We start from the raw sequence: 19,375 nt of genomic DNA on the forward strand, positions 1-19,375 counted from the left end.
GGTATTCCTGAACTCGGAGATGCCACATACTGTTGAAATTCTCGGTAATTTCCTCTTGCTTGGCACTCAAGCTCTCTACCATTGCAGGAATTCATGAGCCGATTCCTGCATTTCAGGTGCTTCCAAAGAAAACGGACAAGCGACCCCCAGTTGCCTGCATCTGAGTTTGCGTTCGTGTCCACTGGGTATAGGGTACTAGGGGCATGCCGCACAGTGCTGCTTCTCTTCCAGCTGGAGTTTGCAGACTGAGCCAGGCCACCTTGTTCAGGCTCTAGGGCCTGACAAAGAGCTCAGTGGGCTGGAAGCCTAGTGCAGTTAACCCTGCTCGCTTTGTAGCGTGGACAGGTAAAGGTCGGCAAGTTTCCCCACTGAGCTGAGTTGCCTCTCTGGCCAGAGGCCAGCGCTGACAGGGATCCAGCTTCCTCTCAAGCCCTGAGAAAGGGCTCAGGTCTATCTGGTGGCTGGCAGAGCAAGTAGGCAGCCGAGGCTTCTTATTTCTCACTCACTCACGGTAATTCAGCTGGCAAACCAGCGACACTTCCCCAAGAAGACACAGCACGGCAAGCCTGCTGAGACAAGTAAAGAAATCTTAGCTAGAGAGTTACTTTTTTATGCCTGCCCCACTTGAAATAACAATTGGGGCCTCCTTTGACTGTGATTAAAACTGGGCTATTTATTCTGGCACCTCCATTTCTTTGACATAGCTATGCAAAACTGCCCGGCCTGTGCGCTTTTCATGACACACATCTGGGCTGGGTGCGGTGGCTCACACCTATAATCCCAGCACTTTGGGAGGCCGTGGTGGGCGGATCACCTGAGGTCAGGAGTTCAAGACCAGCCTGACCAACATGATGAAACCCTATTTCAAAAAAAAAAAGACACACATCTATACATCTCTCTCAACTATTGCTCAAACTGTCTCTCATGCTGCCCATTCTGTTTCCCCTGGGGACAGCAGTGAAGGGGAAATATCTCCATAACTCTGTTTTTATGATAGAGACTAAGCAACTTAATCCCAGTGAATATTTGTAAAATTATTTTTGAGACATTTAAGAACAACAGCATAGTACATAATTACAAAGCGTATTGATGCTTGTAACTGTAGAGAGGTTTGTTTGTTGTTAGTGGGGAATCAGACCCGTCTGTGATAAGAAGGCTCCCTGGGCTCTGTCACCCCTGAGACACCCCAGTTCATAGGAAAGAAGGCAATTCAGAGGCAGTGAATGAGAGAAATCCCATCCTAATAGGTCTTACATAACTAGCTGTCAGCAGAAGGGAACTGCTAAGAACCGGGGAAAGGGCACAGAAAAGTTATGGAAGGAGCAGTGCCAACTTGTAGCCATTGTCCCGACGAGAAGGAGGGTGCAGGGAAATGAAAGATAACTCCATGTCCTCCTGCAGGGTGGTGAGCAACATGGTGCTTTTGTGAATATTCCACCCAGAGAGTCTGATGCTGGGCAAAGCAGGCCTGGCCGAGATTGGAAGCAGAACATTTTTTTGTTGAGTATGAGTCTGGCCGTGTCGCCCAGGCTGGAGTGGAGTGGCATGATCGCAGCTCACTGCAACCTCTGCCTCCTGGGTTCAAGTGATTCTCATGCCTCAGACTCCTAAGTAGCTGGGATTACGGGTGCTTGCCACTCATGCCGGGCTAATTTTTGTATTTTTAGTAGAGACGGGGTTTAGCCATGTTGGCCAGACTGGCCTCAAATTCTGCCCTGAACTCCTAGCTCCAAGCGATCCACCTGCCTCGGCCTCCCAAAGTGTTAGGATTACAGGTTTGAGCCACCCTACTCGGCCTGGAAACAGAACTTTAAACATTGAACTGAAACAGGGAAACATCTCAGCCAACTGATGTTTGTAAAAAGTTACTAACAGGGAATTTTTAAAACAGAAACAAAGCCTGATAATCCAACCTTCCAGACAACGACTCTTTATTCTTACATGTTCCATTCTTCTTGTCCATGTCAACAAAGAACTATACCTGCTTACTATGGAGAAAACATGCCCTATTGTATATACTACTTTTTTAAAAAAACTAACACTGGATTATAAACACATTCCTACATTTCTACATAGTCTTAATTATTAACATTGGTAGAATCTTTTTTTTTTTTTTTTTTGAGACAGAGTTTCACTCTTGTTACCCAGGCTGGAGTGCAATGGCACGATCTCGGCTCACCACAACCTCCGCCTCCTGGGTTCAGGCAATTCTCCTGCCTCAGCCTCCCGAATAGCTGGGATTACAGGCATGTGCCACCATGTCCAGCTAATTTTTGTATTTTTAGTAGAGACGGGGTTTCACCATGTTGACCAGGATGGTCTCGATCTCTTGACCTCGTGATCCACCCGCCTCGGCCTCCCAAAGTGCTGGGATTATAGGCGTGAGCCACCGCGCCCAGCCCATTGGTAGAATCTTAAGACCATTTCCAAGAAGTCAGAAAGCCTGGAAAGACTAGTGATTTCAAACAGGAGTCAAATGTCTTGAGTGACTTCCTCAAGAAGGTCAAACTCCTAGAAGAGTAGCAAAGCTACAACTTGAAGGATCCAGGTACATATGACAACAGGTAGACTGTTGGTAAGTCAGTGGCATGATGGCTTAATGGGGACAACAACAGGAGGTGGGTACACCCATAGGGCTGGTCACGCTGGGGAAGGGAGCCCGCTAGAATGGGTCCAAGCTTGGAGCCAAGAGCAGAGGCCGCCATAGTGGTGGTCAAGGAGGCTTCATTCTAAGTCCACATGCAGAGCCGTGCCTCATCAGCAGCCTCTCTGAAGAAGCTTCTGCACCTCAGCGCTCCCCACAGAGATCAAAAGCCATGACCAAAACCAAGGGAAAGGTGGGGGAGTTGCGGGAGCCGGACACAAATGACATTTAACTCCTTGTCCCACTTTCAGCCAGCTGCCAACCATCCTCCTCCCACTCACTCCTGGCTCTCTTTCACTTTCTTCTCTCTCTCTTTTTTTTTTTAAAGACAAGGTCTCATTCTGTCACTCAGGCTAGAGTACAGTGGCATGATCATAGCTCTCTTCAGCCTCCATCTCCTGAGCTCAAGAGATCTCCTGCCTCAGCCTCCCCAAGTGCTGGGATTACAGATATGAGACACCATGCCTGGCCTTCGCTATTTTATTTACTTCTCTTCCTTTCACATACTCCATCCCTCCGCCTGAAGAATCAATGGGCTGTGGTCTTTGGTTCCATACTCTACATGCTGTCCTGCGGGCAGAGGTCAGAGGGGGAATGAACTCAGATCTCACAGAGGGACTGGCAAGAGCATTAGGTTTAACAATGAAGACGGTGTTCTGGGAAACAAGGTGACATTTTTATTTGTTCCACTCTGTATTGTTTGGATTTTTAAAAAATGGCAGATATGTTTCAAACGAAAACAATCACACAAAATGTATTTTTTAATTGAAGGAGGTGAATGTTTTGTTTTCTAAAAGAAAGAAAAGACGTTGTTGATAGTGCCGATGAAAGCAGCGGAAAGATCACTCAGCACGTGTGCAAAGACAGGGTCTCAGGCACCAAACTCTGCAAACCACAGAGTGCACAGAAACTAGAAGCCAGGAAGAAAAACCCCAAGAGGCGAGAAACGGTGACCAAATGATGGGAGGAGGGCCATTTAAAGACTTTCACAGAGAGAACAAGGAGAGAGAGCAAGGGTACAAGGAGCTCTGAAGGTTTGGAAAACTTGAGGCAAATAAACAGTATAAGGGCTGGGCGCAGTGGCTCACGCCTATAATCCCAGCATTTTGGGAGGCCAAGGTGGGCAAATCACTTGAGGTCAGGAGTTTGAGACCAGCCTGGCCAACACGACAAAACCCTGTCTCTATTAAAAATACAAAAATAAGCCAGGTATGGTGGTATACACCTGTAGCCCCAGCTACTTGGGAGGCTGAGGCAGGAGAATCACTTGAACCTGGGAGGTGGAGGTTGCAGTGAGCCGAGATCGCACCACTGTATTCCAGGCACGACTCCATCTCAAAATAATAAAAATGATAATAAACAGAATAAGAAGAGCAGCCATTTCTGAAGCCAGGAGGAAATGTTCTGGATGGAGGGCAGCGGGCAAAAGAGAGAGACAAGAGCAGTGAGGAGAGAGCTGTTAGGCAGCACTGCAGAGAAAACGGTTCGGAGTTTTGAAAACTATTCTGAAAAACTTCCAAACCCACATAGAAGTAGCGAATACATACTCAGGAGGTGGAGCATCAGGATTGCTTGAGCCCAGGAGTTGGAATCCAGCCCGGGCAGCAGAGGGAGACCTCGTCTCTTAAAAAAAAAGGAGACAGCATGGTGATAATGAATCCCTACGTACCCATCACCCCTTCCGCCGATTACTTTAAAACAAACTCAAGACATCACATTATTTTGGTGGCTCTCAAAACTTAGCATGCATTCGAATCCCCTGGAGAACTTGTTAAAACACAGATTGCTGGGCTCCACCCACGGAGTTTCTGATTTGGTAAGGTCTGGCCTGAGAATCTGCATTCTAACAAGTTCCCGGGTGATACTGATGCTGCTGATCTGAGGGCCACACTCAGAACCACTGCAGTTCGTATTCACCATTAGATATTTATCTTTGAAAGGACTGCCCTGCTTAGACATAATCATAAAAATCGGCACACATAAAAATCAATAATAATTCCTTAATATCATTTTTCCCAATTATCCTCTAAGTGCTTTTGTTAACCATTTATTTGATCCAAACGAAGTTTGTGGACTGTGATTGGTTCATATGTCTCTTTAGACTATTCTCCTCTATGGGCAGAGTTTGAAAGGGTAGTGTGAGAGTTTGAACAATAGTTGAGAGGGACGTGCAGATGTGTGTCATGAAAAGAGCACAGGCTGAGCATGGTGGCTCACACCTGTAATCCCAGCACTTTGGGAGGCCAAGGTGAGTGGATCACCTGAGGTCAGGAGTTCGAGACCAGCCTGGCCAACGTGGCAAAACTCCATCTCTACTAAAAAAATACAAAATATAGCTGGGCACAGTGATGGGCGCCTTCAATCCCAGCTACTCAGGAGGCTGAGACAGGAGAATCACTTGAACCTGGAAGGCAGAGGTTGCTGTGAGCCAAGGTTGTGCCGTTGCACTCCAGCCAGGGCAACAGAGCAAGACTCCATCTCAAAAAAAGAAAAGCACAAACTTTGGGTTTGGATCCCAGCTCTACCACTTACTAAGAGATACATGAAGACACGGAAAATAATGAGGCTCTTGGTATACTTCTTTCACAGTTATGTAAAAATTACACCCGTGGAGTGGAATCCACACGTGTGAGGGCTAAGGAATCAGAAGCGCTGTGACCTGGGGCAAGTCGTTAACTTCTCTAAACTTCAGTTTTCTAATCAGTAAAAAGAGAGATTACAGCAGCACCTATTTTACAGCGTTGTGAATGAGCTAATGAGTGTACACACCTTAAGCACAGCATCTCACTTGTAATAAGCACTCAGGCTTGGTGTTGGTATGAAAGTGACAATTATTCCGGCAGCACAATGAATGTCATTCCTCTTCCTCCAGAGTAGGAATGCCTTCTCGGAATCTTGATTTTCAAAGTGATGGATTGGGAGATCCCAAGCCATGGATGTGAATTTGTGTATTTCCCTTCTTACTTATTCCTCAGTTTAGTTAAAGGCACCATCCTCCTCCTAGTGGCCCTGGTTAGGACCTTTGGGATCAACCTGAACTCCATCCCACATTCAGCATGTCAGTGTTTCCACCTTAAGGGAGTTTCTGGGATCCATCCCCAAACAGAATGCAAGAACCTAACAGTGCCTAGCACATGGTAGGTCCTTACCCAGCATTGATTCTTTGCATTTTGCTGCCCCTGGTCTACTTCCAACCACTGTCATCTCCTCCCTGCACTGCCCCATCCCTTCTTCCCTGGCCCCTGGCCCCTCCCACCCTAGCCTTTCAGTCATTGTCCCCACTCCCAGAGCGACACACTTTCTATTCTTCCCTCCTCGCTCTCCCCTTTCTTCTCTCCCTCTGTTTCCAACTGCAAATGCAGTGAGAGGAGGGTACAGCTCACTCATTATCTATCTGTGTAAGGTGTTGCTCTTGTTTTGTTTAGTTGATTTTCCCTCCTTTATTTCTGACACTCATTCCCCTTCCTCCCACAGGCTGTCACTCTGATATTGTGAGAATATATTCTTGGGTATGCATGTGAACTTACAAAATAAGTTATTTGTGTAATTTGATTTTTAAACCTATCTACTGCATGTATTTATCCATTCCCCTAGCAAATGCCCCAGTACTACAGGGGGGTGAGTACTTTTGCCTGTGATCCTTTGGAACCTGTGTGAGAGTTTCTTATAAGCATACGCCTAGGAGCGGAATTGCTGATGCATATTGATTTTCACAAAGTCCTTCTAGGTTGTGCCGGTGAACTGCAAAACTCTCTGCCCGTAATGACTCTGTCTGTCCAAACCCCTGCACTAAGAGACTTGCCCAAACTCTAACAGCTTAAGGCCATGTCCCCAGGATGATCCCAGCCTCCCTTAAAATGCTTGCTTGGAAGCTCAGTGCTGCCAGGAGCATTTACTATTTATTCTAGCCGAAGCCTGGTGATGGGCAGATGGGCCCCTGAGCCCTCTCTTAGAGCAGTCATTTTAGAAAGCGTGAGATCATAAATCTTTCCTTTGCCCTTCGGATGTAAATCTCCCACCAAAATGGTCTGCTCAAGGATCTGAGAGCCCTCTCTTTGAAATGCAGATATTCAGGGAGCTGTAACTCTTCTCCCAGGGGGATAAGGGCCTAAGGGCTGTCAACGCCTTACTTTAGGGGAAGTGTGTTTCTCCTCCGGATAAGTGCCACTGAACAAGTCCAGCTGGCCTAGTCCCATGGACTAACCCTCCCTTAATCACCCACAGTGCCTTGCCCTTAACCCTTAGATAGTCTCCAGCATTTTGCATGAGGTATTGAGTTCTGTTCCCGCCGTACTCTTTTTCCTTATTGCAATAGTCCCAGAATAAAACCAGTCCTGGCACTTTAGCGGGTGCCTGCCTTTATCTTTGGCGTGCCCTAGAATAGCACGTTTTTTTGTTTCCTTGCAACCTTGCCAGCATTTGGTATTATCCAGTCTTCTAATTTTCCAACCTCAAGGGTAGAAAGACTTAATCTTGCTATTGTTTTCATTTTCATTTATCTAAAAACTAGTGAGATTGAGCAAAACAGGTAGGTATTTTGGGGTGAGTCACATATTCATATCCTTGCCCATCTTCCTGTTGTATTCTCTTTTTCTGATTGATTTGTAAGACTTTCTTTTTTTTTTGAGACAGAGTTTCACTCTTGTTAGCCAGGCTGGAGCGCAATGGCGCGATCTCAGCTCACCGCAACCTCCGCCTCCTGGGTTCAGGCAATTCTCCTGCCTCAGCCTCCTGAGTAGCTGGGATTACAGGCACGCGCCACCACGCCCAGCTAATTTTTTGTATTTTTAGTAGAGACGGGGTTTCACCACGTTGACCAGGATGGTCTCTATCTCTTGACCTCGTGATCCACCCGCCTCGGCCTCCCGAAGTGCTGGGATTACAGGCGTGAGCCACCGCGCCTGGCCAAGACTTTCTTATATATTCTATGTAATGATCCCTTGCTGGTTGTGGGAGTCTCAGATAATTTTTCTCAGTCCACACCTGTCTGTTCATTTAGATAACTATATCCACCATCGTCAGTATTGTTAATTTTGACATAGTCATTTGAGGGACAGGGAATATGGTTACACTTTTTGGATTTTTTTTTTATTTCCCTACTTTTTGCATTATATTCCAAGGTTTAAAAAAAAACAAAAATAAATAAAAAATAAATATTTCCCTACTTTTAAGGTCATAAATATATTCTGATTTATATTTATACATACACGTGCATATCTATGTTTTGTAGGGTGATGTTTCACATTTATATCTTTAATCCATCTGAAGTTCACCTTTGCTTATGGTGTTAGGAATGGAGCTTAATTTCTTTTCCATGTAGTGAGCCAATCTTCCCTGCACTGTCTACCAAGCAACCCATCCTTTTCCCATTGACTTGTTTTTCATACGTCAGGTGCGTACACAACCAAACACGTAAGCACACGTATGCATTTCTGAGCACTTTCTCACCCTTGCTCTATTTCCATGCTTCTTGCCCCAGTTTACTCCAATGCTATATAATAAAACATCGTGGATAATAAACATCCATGATTATGGATAATAAACATCATGGATAATAAACATCCATGATTATGGATAATAAACATCATGGATAATAAACATGCATGATTATGGATAATAAACATCCATGATGTTTTATTATATAGCATTGGAGTATCCTGGGGCAAGTCATTTCTCTTTGCTTTTTTTCTAAAGTTGGCTCAACTAGTTGTGGGCCTTCTTTTTTTCTTCTACATAAATTTTGAGTTTGCTTTTTTATTCCCTCAAAAAGTTATGTTGGGACTATACTGAAAGTGCCTTGAATTTTTAGATGAATTCTGAGAGAATTGTTATCTTTATATTTTAAGTTGTCTTATCCACCAACATGGCGTATCTCTTGGCTTAAGTCTAATGTCCTTTGATAGTTTTACATTTCTCTCCAAAAATTTATTTTGAATGTTTTACTAAGTTGATTTTTAGGTAGTTTTTGGTTGTGTTGCTCTTATGAAACTTATCTTATTTTCTATTAATTTTATGGTTGAATATTGCTGTTGTGGAAGAATGCTTCTGAGTTTTATAAGCAGATCTCGTTTCTGACACCCTTGCTGAACATAAGTATTAGTTCTGAAAGTTTTTCTATTGAGTCTGTGAGGTTTTCTGTGTAGACAATCAGGTCACCTGTAAATAATGACAGTTCTGCTACTTCCTTTCAAATCCTATACCTAGTATTTCTTTTTCTTGTCTTATCACATTGGGACCTCCAATACTATGTGGAGGAGTGGCAGTTCTTAGAAGGAATGTGGACATATCTGTACCTGTTGTCTCCTGATGTACCCACAAGCTTCATCTCCCACTGGTGCAGGACTAGAGATACTGTTCTGTCTCTCAGTGGAGTTGGGGAAGACTATAATCTGCCCATGGAAATGCAGGGGTGGAAAAGAGTCCAAGATAAAATCATCTCCACCCGACAGCACTTTCCCTCTTCCCCTGCAGTCTGCAGTCACAAACACATATACTAGGCCCAAATCATTTGCTGTCCCTCTAGAAACTTCTCACGGTTATCACATTAGATTCTCAGATCTACCAGTTGCACCATTTCTGAGATACTCCCAGAACTGGGTTGACAGAGATAGCCAGTCGCCCCTATTGGGTCCCATTTTGTCAGTGTCGAGAAGCCAGAATGACATTTATAAAATAGTTCTTATCATGAGACTGTTTTAATCAAGGGCCTTTAAAGCCCTCACATTTGCCTTTAATATCACATTCAAAGGTCTTAACAAGCTGGCCTCACCTCCTTTCCACTTCCCACAGCATCCCCCACACTCCAACTACCCTGGGTGATCTTTTCCCCGTGAACATGATGTGCAGTTTAACCCTCTGCTTACCATACCGTCAGCTCTGTATGGAATTCTCTCTCTCCTTTCTTACATTGATAAATCCTACTTATTCTTCAAAGCTCAGAACAAAAGTTGTCTTCATGAAGTTTCCTCCAGTTCGTGCCATTGGTGTGATCATTCCTTCTCCAGTGCTCCCCTGAGCACTTATCTGTCTGATTTGCCTTATAGTTTGTTGCCAGCAGAGCAAAAACTGTGTTTTATCCATATCTCTATCTCTAGTTCAGTTTTTCACACATAGTAGATACCCAATAAATGTTTATTCATCAAGTTAAATAATGGAGACCACAAGTTGTAGGAAAGATAAGTTATCGGTAAGAATGAAATAATCCTTTTCTTGGCTAATCTTAGTTCCTGTAAGATTGAGTGTGAATTTCCAGAAGTGTTGTTGTCTTCAGCAATTTCCAGCAATACACAAATAGGAATGAAAACATATGTTGTAGGCCGGGCATGGTGGCTCATGGCTGTAATCCCAGCACTTTGGGAAGCTGAGATGGGTGGATCACTTGAGCTCAGGAGTTCGAAAACAACCTGGCCAGCATGGTGAAACCCCATCTCTACCAAAAATATAAAAACTAGTTGCGCATGGTGGCAGGCACCTGTAGCATTAGCTACTCAGGAGGCTGAGGAAGGAGAATTGCTTGAACCCAGGAGGCGGAGGGTGCGGTAAGCCGAGATCACACCACTGCACTCCAGCCTGGGCAACACAGCGAGACACTATCTAAAAAACAAACAAACAAACAAACAAACGAAGAAAATATATACTGTAAACTCGTAGTCATTCTCTTTATCTAAGTCCTCCAAGTGCTATAACAGGTATCCAGTCTGGGCAGTGCTGAGCAATTATTTAAAACAAAATGTAGGCCAGGTGCGGTGTCTGGCCAGGCGTGGTGGCTCATGTCTGCAATCCTAGCAGTTTGGGAGGCTGAGGCAGGCAGATCATCTGAGGTCAGGGGTTCCAAACCATCCTGGCCAACATGGTGAAACCCCATCTCTACTAAAAATATAAAAATTAGCTGGGCATGGTGGTGGGCACCAATAATTCCAGCTAGTCGGGAGGCTGAGGCAGGAGAATCACTTGAATCCAGGAGGCGGAGGTTGCAGTAAGCAGAGATCACGCCACTGCACTCCAGCCTGGATGACAGAGCAAGTCGTCTTCTCAAAACAAACAAACAAAAAACACAAAATGTATCTGCAAAGTCTAATATAGGGGCAATTGTGGAAGCCAGCCTGTGGTTAAACATTCCTGGGTCTCTGTTTTTGAAGAATCCTGCTATCCACCATCCTTAGTGGGTATCCTTACACACAACCCATAAAATGTACCAATTTACTGGTGAAAATTATGAAAACAAATGAAATTTTCTTTTGGAATTGTTTTTGGTAGGAATTTTCACTAAGTGGGATTCTTTTTTTTTTTTTTTTTTTTTTGAGACGGAGTTTTGCTCTTGTTACCCAGGCTGGAGTGCAATGGCACGATCTCGGCTCACCGCAACCTCCGCCTCCTGGGTTCAGGCAATTCTCCTGCCTCAGCCTCCTGAGTAGCTGGGATTACAGGCACTCGCCACCACGCCCAGCTAATTTTTTGTATTTTTTAGTAGAGATGGGGTTTCACCATGTTGACCAGGATGGTCTCGATCTCTTGACCTCGTGATCCACCCGCCTCAGCCTCCCAAAGTGCTGGGATTACAGACTTGAGCCACCTCGCCCGGCCCTAAGTGGGATTCTTAATTGCCCCACAGATAGATTAGCCACAACGTGGAAGAGACAAAGGTAGACGAGTAAACGGAAGGAAAATGAATAATAGTTACTTTGTCCCTTTTCTTTGAATGATACACAGAAGTTTATTCCTTGTGTTTATTTTTTTTTCTTCCCTGGGAAGTAGGTTAAGAAAGTGTTATTAATATTATCATCTTGGTGAACCCTGAGATAAGGGGAAATGAAATTACTTTTTTCAGTAGATTGTTACAACACTGGTCCTCGATTGGTTCATACCTCTCTCTACAACATCCTTGTGGCTCTCTCTACAACATCCTTGGATAATACCTTTCGCACTGACTCCGGCCTCAGCCATGTGTCTTGCTTTGGCCAATGGGACGAGAACAAATGTGACACAGGAAAAAATGTTCAAGTGCTCGCATACTGAAACTTGCTTTCTCTCGCTGCTCTTTTATACCCTGAGACCACCATGGTGAGAACATGATGTGGAGCCTGGGCTAGACTGTTGGAGGACGAGAGATCACATGGAGCAGAGACAAACCCTGCCAGCTAAGTCCTCAGCTAACCAGCCTGTAAATTTCATGTTGTGAGGGAGGCCAGCCAACCCCAGCTAAGCCACCTACAGACCCCAGATCTGCACATCAGCCTAGATCAGAACTGCTCAGCTCACTCACAGAACCATAAAAAATGATGAGTGTTTGTTGTTTTAAGCCACTAAGCTTTGGGATGGTTTGTCATGCCCCCAACCTACCTGGCACATCCCCAGGAAAGCCTAGTCAGGCAAGATTCTAGGGGTCCTGGTCCCCAGTTTCATGTTTAATTGTCACTACTCTTCTTCTGTTCAAAGGTCAAATTTAGATATGCAACACTTAAAGATTTTATTTTGGATCTTACTGAATTTCCCAAGGGCAAAGGCCGCAGCTCGATTTTTCCAGCTGGAACAGTACTTTGCCTTATTAATAAAATAATGCTCAGTGAGGGGTATTACTTCTCTGAAAAGGAACTAAACTTTAGTTGTTTTTACGTGGATAAAAGGAAAAGTTAACTGTTACATGTATAACTCTCAGAATTTATATAAAGCATAGATATTTCTAGTTGCAAAGAAGGTTTTGACTAAGGATCTCTCCGAAGAGATAGAACAGAGTGGATGGAAAAAGCAGAGTCCATGTCTTACTCATGATTTTGTCCCTGATATGGTTTGGCTGTTTCCCCACCCAAATCTTATCTTGAATTGCAGCTCCCATAATTCCCATGTGTCGTGGGAGGGACCTGGTGAGAGATAAGTGACTCATGGGGGCGGTTTCCCCATACTGTTCATGTGGTAGTGAATAAGTCTCACCAGATCTGATGATTTTATAAGGGTTTTCCCTCTCTCTTGACTCTCATTCTCTCTTGTCTGCCACCATGTAAGATGTGCCTTTTGTCTTCCACCATGATTGTGAGGCCTCCCCAGCCATGTAGAACTGTGAGTCCGTTAAACCTCTTTTTCTTTATAAATCGCCCAGTCTTGGGAGTGTCTGTATCCACAGCATGAAAATGGACTAATGCAGTTCTTCTGGCCCAGACCAGAGTCTTGCAGAGCTGCTAGGCTGCACAGCTTCAGGAAACATAATTTACATTGATGTCTATGCAAACAGTGCCCTCTCCTCCCACCCCCAGAGCTGTGCAGCATACATGGGGGCCCTGCATAGCACATAGTAAATATTTAACAAAGAATGTTACCCGGGCATGGTGGCTCACACCTGTAATCCCAGCACTTTGGGAGGCCAAGCGCATGTGTACACACACACACACACACACACACTCTTGTGGTATTTAGAAGTTTTTTTGTTTGGGTTTTTTTTTTAGGCATTGTCTGTCTAAAAAAAAATGGCACAACAATGTCTCAGTACAGCTCAATCTCGGGGCTCAGGGCTCAAGTGATTCTCCCACCTCAGCCTCCCAAGTAGCGGGAACTACAGACACGTGCCCTCATGCCTGGCTAATTTGTAAAAATTTTTTGTAGAGATGGGGCTCTCACTATGTTGCCCAGGCCAATCTGGAACTCCCGGTCTCAAGCGATCCTCCTGCCTCAGCCTCCCAAAGTGTTGGGATTACAGGCATGAGCCGTCACACCCAGCCTTAGTACAAAGTACCCAGTCTTCACTACAAAGAAAAAGAAACCAAGTTAGAATGAGTATCCTTGTTGGGCCGCCTCCAGTAGAACAAGCCACTTTGCTTTATCTGTGACAAAGCAGGAAAATACCTAAATGAATTGTGTAGCTCAGCAATAGACCCAGAGAAGAAACTCCCCAAATTCTGCTGGTTAAAAATGATAAGAAATAAAAACTCATTTTGGCTAATGGTGACACCTAGTGGTGTATCCAAACTGTGTGGTTTTCTTGGAGTAAACTATTTTATTTCACACAGTGGAGTCAGGAATCCCTGGGATTGTGGACCTTTGCTCCCTTCACGATAAGATAAGGAAGTTAAGGCCTGCAGACCTCCCAGGGTCAGCAAGTGCCGTATTGCTCTAGAAGAGACTTTCTATGGCCGGGCGCGGTGGCTCAAGCCTGTAATCCCAGCACTTTGGGAGACCGATGCGGGTGGATCACGAGGTCAAGACATCGAGACCATCCTGGTCAACATGGTGAAACCCCGTCTCTACTAAAAAGATACAAAAAATTAGCTGGACATGGTGGCACATGCCTGTAGTCCCAGCTGCTCGGGAGGCTGAGGCAGGAGAATTGCCTGAACCCGGGAGGCGGAGGTTGCGGTGAGCCGAGATCGCACCATTGCACTCCAGCCTGGGTAACAAGAGCGAAACTCCGTCTCAAAAAAAATAAAAACAAGAGACTGTTTCTGTGTGCTGCTGCAGAAGACCTCAGAGTCATGCCTGAGGGTCCTAGCCAGTGTTCCAGGGAGCACTCATCACTTAAGACAATGATTCCTCTCTGCACCTTTTCACTTACGTTTTATTCTTTCTCCTTCTCCTTCCCCTTTTTTTTCCTCTGCTGCTTTGACTTAACCCACGTTTATCCTCCGCCCCTTTCCATTCTTATTTCTCTAAGCTCATTGATGCCTCCCAAGATGTTACAAACCCCAGAGTGACAGGATCTAATGTGGTAGCTGTTTAAATTCAAATCAATTACAACAAAATTAAATGAAAAATTCAGTCCCTCAGTCTCACTGGTTACATTTTAACTGTTCAACAGCACTAGTGGCTACCATACCATGTGTCTATGACAGCATAGACACAGTCATTCCACCATTGCAGAAAGTCCTGTTGGAAAGCATGGGCCGGAGGCTTTGTTTACCTCCCTCGGTTCCCTTCTTTCCCTTCTCAGCGCCTCTTCTCTAAGTGGCAGTTCTTGAGACAGTCTTCTTTCTGCTCCACTCCGTCCTCCCTGCTCCCTCCAGTCTATTGGATGGCTTTCTGTTTTCTGTATATTGTTGTGTAAACCGGTTAGCATGACCTTGCCGCAGGACACACACAAAATATATAATCATATTGGACAGTGTATTCAGGGCAGTCCCTGATTTCACATCGTCTTGTTTTGCATTGGAACACATCAAAATATTTTTAAACTCAACACATCAACACATCATTTAAAACAATTATACCCCAGGCCCTTTTTATTTTTCTTTTTTAATCCATAGGATTCTACCTTTTTACCTTGTCTGGTGCTAAAGTAGTTTTAAAATTAAACAGTACATTTTTTTTTAAATACCGAAAAATATATATTTTATGCATAGAACAGCTCTGGAATGAGACAGAGGAAACATTAGTGGCTTTTGGCTGCGATGGATATTTATGTTGAGAATTCTTTTATGGTATTTGAATTTGTACCACGTGTTTGCGTATGTGTGCATATCTAGGTAGATATGTGTGTATATGAAGCTTTTAAAATTAAATTATAAATAACTTCCAAAATGAAAAATAATACTTGAAAATAAATCTCACAGCCTTGAAAGGATCAAACCACAATGATTCCAGGAAAAGAAGCTCTCAGAAAGAAGAGCATTTATGAACGAGGCTGCATGGTTTGGGTGACGATGCGTCTAATGCATGGAGATGTGCTGGTACTGTGTCCGCTTTAACTGATGTACAATGATAATTTGCTAAGAATTAGAATACCCTGGTAAGTGGCTCCTCCTGACTGCTGATGGAGGTTTACATTAGAAAGAGAGCCTTCTGGGCAGCACGGTAGCTCACGCCTATAATCCCAGCACTTTGGGAGGCCAAGTTAGGTGGATCACGAGGTCAAGAGTTCAAGACCAGCCTGGCTAAAATGGTGAAACCCCATCTCTACTAAAAACACAAAAAAATTAGCTAGGTATGGTGGCGTGTGCCTGTAATCCCAACTACTCAGGAGGCTGAGGCAGATAATTGAACCCAGGAGGTAGAGGTTGCAGTGAGCCGAGATTGAGCCACTGCACTCCAGCCTGGGCGACAGAGCAAGATTCCATCTCAAAAAAAAAAAAAAAAAAGGAAGCCTTCCTTCCTTTCAACTTGTCACTTTCGTGCCCACCTCAAAAAGAACCTTGGAAAATGCTGAAAGCTGGGTGGATCCTCCCTTCCTGGGGCACACTGAGTCACCTCTCTTTCAAGAGCTTAAGGAACAAAGTGAAAGGAAGATAAATGTCTCTTCCTTTCCTTGGCTCCCCGGGTGAGTCATGGCTGTGTATTTGCCTTAGGACCACTGAATCTTCAGGGAAGAAAAGAGAAGGGAGCCTGAGTTCTTGCCTCACTTCAAAGTTGGTTTCAGCCCAAAGGCACATCAAACTTTGGATCTATGTAGCATTTATAGTAAATTCTCGTGTTTCTTTAAAAAGAAATTTGGGGATCAGAATACCACCTATAAAGTAAGAACTAGTTAACCACCAATTTGAGAAAAAGGGAAACTGAGGCAGACACAGTCAATTTGGTGTGAGCTGGGATTCACTGCTCTCTTGATTTCCTGTAAGTTTATATGACATCGAAACCATATAATCATATACCCAGACCACACTATAGCACCTCTGTGTGAATTCATCTAAGTAAAGCGATGTTTGAACCATGCCACCCAGGAGGGTTGGTTTGTGGTTCTTTCTGACTGTGGACTTCTACAGTGCCAGGCTGGCCTTGCAGGGAATCATGGTCCTTCTAAAAAAAACTCAGGTTTACACTTGGGCTCCCCAGGACATGCAGGGGTCAGTTTCTAATGATGGGAAGACAAATGGCAGCCCAGTCCTCAATTCGATTTTTAAAAACAAGGCATCTGTCACCAAACTATACCCCCCCCAATACAGAAGATTAAATTTTATTTAAACCTAGTGCTTTTTGTTTTCTGTTTTTGATACAGGGTCTGGCTCTGTCGCCCAGACTGGAGTGCAGTGGTGCAATCACGCTCACTGCAACCTTAACTTCTGGGGCTCAAGCAATTCCCCACCTTGGCCTCCCCAGTAGCTGGGATTACAGCCATGTTCCCCTATGCCCAGCTAATTTTTGTATGTTTTTTATAGAGTCAGGATTTCACCGTGTTGCCCAGGCTAGTCTCGAACTCCTGGACTCAAGTGATCCACCCACGTCAGCCTCCCGAAGTGCTGGGATTACAGGCGTGAGCCACCGCACCTGGCCAAAACCTAGTGTTCTTTTTTTTTTTTTTTTTTAATGAATGAATAAAAGAGAGAAAAAAATCTATCTTTTAGAAGGTATAACAAAACTTAGGCCTAGAAATTGAGTTCCAGGCAGGAAGCATCTGCTACCACTTAATGTTTAAGCCCCAGACAGCGAGGATGGGCAGGATTTTATAATTGGAACTTACCAAGCACTATCTATTTTCTAAACTAATTTTGAGTTGATGTGGAATTCTGTGTTTTAGGAAGGCAATTTAAAGGGCACAGAATAAGCTAAAAAGAACATAAGTAAGCAAAAGGGGAAGCTTCTATCACAGAACAGCAGATGGAAGGGTTCCTGCCTCTGCCTGCGTGTAGCTGCGTATTAATTAGATGTTATTGTTACTTGCATTAGAGAAACAAAAATGTGTTAGTTTTGCACCACAGACAAAATGCATGAAAGAAAAGAGGAGTAGGGGCCTCAGCGAGGGTAGGAGAATATCACATTTAAAAAGTGCAGCTTGTAAAAAGGCTTTACTTCCCAGAAAAAAAGAAAATTAGCATAAAGATGGAAGAAATTCTTCTGGAATGACTGCTGTTTTCATCCTTCTCCTCGTCTATTTGTGCTGCCGTAACAAAGGACCAGGAACCGGGGCATTTCTAAGAACAGAAACAATCTCTCACAGCTCCGGAGGCTGGGAAGTCCATTACTCAGGCACTGGCAGCTTTGTTTTCTGGGGACTGTCTGGTCTCTGTTTCCAAGATGGTGCCACATGGGAGGCAGAAGGGCAAGAGGGGCTTACTCCCTCCATCACGCCCTTTTACAAGGGTACCTAATCTCCTTCCTCAGGCTGGAGCCCTCATGGCCTAATCCCCTCTTAAAGGTTTTACCTCTTTTTTTCTTTTTTTTTTTGAGACAGAGTCTCAGTCTGTCACCCAGCCTGGAGTGCAGTGGCCTGCTCTTGGCTCACTGTAACCTCCCCCTCCCAGATTCAAGTGATTTTCCTGCCTCAGCCTCCCCAAGTGGCTGGGATTACAGGCACCTGCCACCACCATGCTCAGCTAATTTTTGTATTTTTAGTAAAGACGGGGTTTCACCATGTTGCCCAGGTTGATCTCGAACTCCTGACCTCAAGTGATCCACCCGCCTTGGCCTCCCAGAGTGCTGGGATTACAGGCGTGAGCCGCTGTGCCTGGCCAAGGCTTCACCTCTTGATATCACTATCGAATTGGCAACATCTGAAGTTTGGAAGGGACACATCCAAATCGTAGCAATCCCCAAACCTTATCCCCAGTATGCAAGACTGTATCCACTTAAGGAAAACATGTCCTAGAAATTATATATATGCTCAGACCTCGGGAAAGGTCACTGACAAGGGAGTGTGTGATTTTCTTCAGGACAAAATGACTGATGACCACAGTGGATTCAAAGAACATGGAATAAAATCATCAGCTTGGTGACCCAGTCTGAAAACAGGAAAAATGTAAGCCAGGCGAAAATAGTGGCAGGCTGCAGCAAAGGGCACTAACTGTACATGCAAGAATAAAGGGGAAAGGTGAAGGAAGATGCCAAGGCTTCATTATCCTGGACAGACGGACAAAATGGGCCTACTGACTTGTCAGTTCCAAGGCATGCTGGGTAGGGATGCTTAAGAACCTGTGGTTGCTTTGGGGTCCTGATAGGCCCCATCAAAAGAAAAGCTATTTGACCTTGGGGAGTCACGTAGTCTCTGAACATCAAGATTTTATCTATAAAATGAGAGTGTAAGTTGATGTGCATGGAGCACCTGGCATGCAATAAGGGATCAGGACCTACAATGAGTTTAGCATTGAGTTCCTGCTATTTCCTTCAGGTCATATTGTCACGTTTCCTGTTTTCTCGTTGTGAAACACGTGCCCTGAATGAAGAGACCCCCCCCCCACCCCCAGACAGGCTTTGTGTGAGCAACATGGCTGTTTATTCACCCGGGTGCAGACGGGCTGAGTCCAAAAAGAGAGTCAGTGGAGAGCGGTGGGATAGGAGTTGGTTTGACAAGTTTGGGATAGGCAGTGGATAGTTACAGAAGTTACAGTTCAGGACGGCTTCTGCAAGCTGGGAGGGGTCATAGGGTCTGGAGTCATGAGGTTGATCAAGGTCAGTTACAAAGTCCAGTTGCCTTATCAGTGGAGGTGGGAATAAGGAACAATAGAGGATGTCTCAAGTTAATTAGGCACCACAGGGGTTGATCATTCTTCCCTTTCCATGGTCTTCCAGTTACCTCTGTTTTCTATTTCTGGGAGGCCATCCAGAGGTGTATGTGCAGGTCACGGGGATCGCCATGGCTCAACTTAGGGTATGACCTATGGTACAGCCAGTTTAAAGAAACTTGTCCTCATCATCCCTGACATTTAAGCTCATAAAAGAGAGGCCTGGCTTAGGCACAGAAGCTTTGGGCTCCCAGCAGGACTGGTGGAGTGTTTTCCTTTTGGCTGGAATCCAGTTGGCCCCAGGTGGTAAACCTCAGCATGACTTCAATTTTTAAACATCTTGTTGCCTTAAGGGGCAAAGGTAAGTAAGTCCCCAGAG

Source organism: Callithrix jacchus, chromosome 8, assembly GCF_049354715.1.
Source record: "Callithrix jacchus isolate 240 chromosome 8, calJac240_pri, whole genome shotgun sequence".
NCBI classification, from domain to species: Eukaryota; Metazoa; Chordata; class Mammalia; order Primates; family Cebidae; genus Callithrix; species Callithrix jacchus.